Source organism: Sprattus sprattus (assembly GCF_963457725.1).
Source record: "Sprattus sprattus genome assembly, contig: scaffold_293, whole genome shotgun sequence".
NCBI lineage: Eukaryota > Metazoa > Chordata > Actinopteri > Clupeiformes > Clupeidae > Sprattus > Sprattus sprattus.
Genome location: NW_027666801.1, coordinates 1,742 through 5,000, shown reverse-complemented (window position 1 = coordinate 5,000; position 3,259 = coordinate 1,742).

Sequence of the window (3,259 nt, the reverse complement as noted above, 5' to 3'; positions counted from 1 at the left end):
CACTGTTGCCAAAACACTAATAATAATAACAATATAATAATAACAATAGTAAAAATAATAATGGTAATACAGGAACAGATAAATTATGTACACTACCGTTCAAAAGTTTGGGGTCACCCAGACAATTTCATGTTTTCCATGAAATCTCACACTTGTATTTATCAAATGAGTTGCAAAATGAATAGAACATATAGTCAAGACATTGACAAGGTTGGAAAATACTGAATGTCAAAAAAGGCTCAATTTGCATCAATTACAGCATTGGAGACCTTTGGCATTCTAGCTGTTAATTTGCTGAGGTAATCTGTAGAAATTTCACCCCACGCTTCCTGAAGCACCTCCCACCTCCCTCTCTCTCTCCATCCCTCTCTTTCTCTCTCTCTCCACCCCTCCCTCTCTCCATCGCTCTCTCTATCTCTCTCTCCATCCCTCCCTCCCTCTCTCTCTCTCCATCCCTCCCTCCCTCTCTCCATCGCTCTCTCTATCTCTCTCTCCATCCCTCCCTCCCCCTCTCTCTCTCTCCATCCCTCCCTCTCTCTCTCTCCATCCCTACCTCTCTCTCTGAAGCAGCCTGCCTTAACCTTGCACAGAGAGCTCAACGCAGAGCCAGCCACCTACTCCACCACGACCTCTTCTCAAACGACCCACCACCACGCCTACCGTCGAGGGAACCAATCTCTGCAAGACCTCGGGGCCTGCTGCATGAGGCAAATGGCCAGTCACCTGGGTCCTGGACCATCACACAATGGACCAAACAGTGGGGCCCAGCCAACACCAAGCTACATGGCTACATCGAAACACCGTCCACAAGGCCTGCAGGACACAACCTCAACCGAAAATAACTGGGTACGACTTGATGCCGGACAGGAAATGGACGCTTCAGGGCCAACATGCACAGGATGAACCTTTGTGATGCCCCTGACTGCCCCTGTGGAGCCCCAGAGCAAACGGCTGACCACATCATAAAGGACTGCACCAAGTACCAGTGCCCTGGTCTCCAGTCTCCACTGTCTACCCTGAACAGCGAAGCACTGGCATGGCTAGAGGACACAAGCTGAGTTATTTAACAGTATCGAGATGTATTTTGTGACATACTAAGATATATATAGTCTCTCTCTCCATCCCTCCCTCTCTCTCTCCATCCCTCCCTCTCTCTCTCCATCACTCCCTCTCTCTCTCTCTATCACTCCCTCTCTCTCTGTCTCTCTCTCTCTCCATCGCTCTCTCAGTCTCTCTCTCCATCCCATTATCAGTCTCTCTCTCCCTCTCTCTCTCCCTCTCTCTCTATCTCTCCATCCCCTCTCTCTCTCTCCATCTCTCCTGGCAGGGATGGCACAGAGAGCTCCGAGCGAGGGATGCAGGGAGAGGGAGGGAGAGAGAGAGGGATGCAGGGAGAGAGAAACAGAAACAGGGAGAAGAAGGGATGACAAAGGGAGAGGGCGAAGGAGGAGACGAAAGGCTTTGTGTGTGTGTGTGTGTGTGTGTGTGTGTGTGTGTGTGTGTGTGTGTGTGTGTGTGTGTGTGTGTGTGTGTGTGTGTGTGTGTGTGTGTGTGTGTGTGTGTGTGTGCGTGTGTGTGTGTGTGTGTGTCTGTGTGCGTGTGTGTGTGTGCGTGTGTGTGTGTGTGTGTGTGTGTGTGTGTGTGTGTGTGTGTGCCATGGTCTTTGTTTTAGGCGGTGAAAAGAGTGTCATTGTGTTTGAGGCCATGGTGCCCTGGAGGAGGCAGAGAACAATGGAAGAGAGGGAGGGATGGAAAGAGAGGGAGAGAGAGAAAGGGAGAGGGGTATGGAGCAGAGAAAGAGAGATATGGAGGTGAGAGAGAAATGGGGGGGGGTGAAAGAGGTATGAAAGAGAGAGAGAGGAAGAGAGAAGTGTAGAGGAAGGAGAGACAGAGGTATGGAAAACAGAGGGAGCGTGATGGATAAAACAGAGGGTGGTAGAGGAGTGAAACAGAGAAAGAAGCAGAGGTATACAAGAGAGAGACAGAGAGAGAGACAGGAAAGAGAGAGAGAGAGAGACAGAGAGAGAGACAGGAAAGAGAGAGAGAGAGGCAGAGAGAGAGACAGGAGAGAGAGAGAGAGAGGCAGAGGTATAAAGGAGAGAGAGAGAGAGAGAGAGAGGTATAAAGGAGAGAGAGAGAGAGGCAGAGGTATAAAGGAGAGAGATAGAGCGAGAGAGAGACAGGAGAGAGACAGGAGAGGTATACAGGAGAGAGAGAGAGACAGAGGTATAAAGGAGAGAGAGAGAGAGACAGAGGTATAAAGGAGAGAGAGAGAGAGGCAGAGGTATAAAGGAAAGAGAGAGAGCGAGAGAGAGAGAGGAGAGAGACAGGAGAGGTATACAGGAGAGAGAGAGAGACAGAGGTACAAAAGAGAGAGAGAGAGACGGGAGAGAGAGAGAGACAGGAGAGAGAGAGACAGGAGAGAGACAGGAGAGGTATTCAGGAGAGAGAGAGAGACAGAGGTACAAAAGAGAGAGAGCTTTGATGTTTTGAAGTCCTGTGTCTCATAATTACCACCATGTAGCCTTGTGGGCACTGTGGTCTTCTCTTCTGTGTGTTTGTGTGTGTGTGTGTGTGTGTGTGTGTGTGTGTGTGTGTCTGTGTGTGTGTGTGTGTGTGTGTGTGTGTGTATGTGTGTGTGTGTGTCTGTGTGTGTGTCTGTGTGTGTGTGTCTGTGTGTGTGTGTGTGTGTCTGTGTGTGTGTGTGTCTGTGTGTGTGTGTGTGTGTGTCTGTGTGTGTGTGTGTGTGTGTGTGTGTGTGTGTGTGTGTGTGTGTGTGTGTGTGAGAGAGAGTTCAAATGTAATGGATCTGACTTACTCTGCTCACTCACACACACACTCAAACAGATCTGTCACAACTGAACTCTTCTTCTCCTGACAGCAACTCCCTTCATCAGTGGTAATGATTGTGTGTGTGTGTGTGTGTGTGTGTGTGTGTGTGTGTGTGTGTGTGTGTGTGTGTGTGTGTGTGTGTGTGTGTGTGTGTGTTAGAGTGCTGTTTATCTATAATGCAGTGCTATTGCATTAGGGGAGACTTCATGTATCAGTGATTAATAAACATAAAGAAACACCCTTGGGCAGAAAGACACACACACACACACACACACACACACAGACACACACACACACACACACACACACACACACACAGACTCTTAACATCATCTCTCAGATGTGGCACACACACACATACCAGCACTGATTTAACACACACACACACACACACACACACACACACACACACACACACACACACACA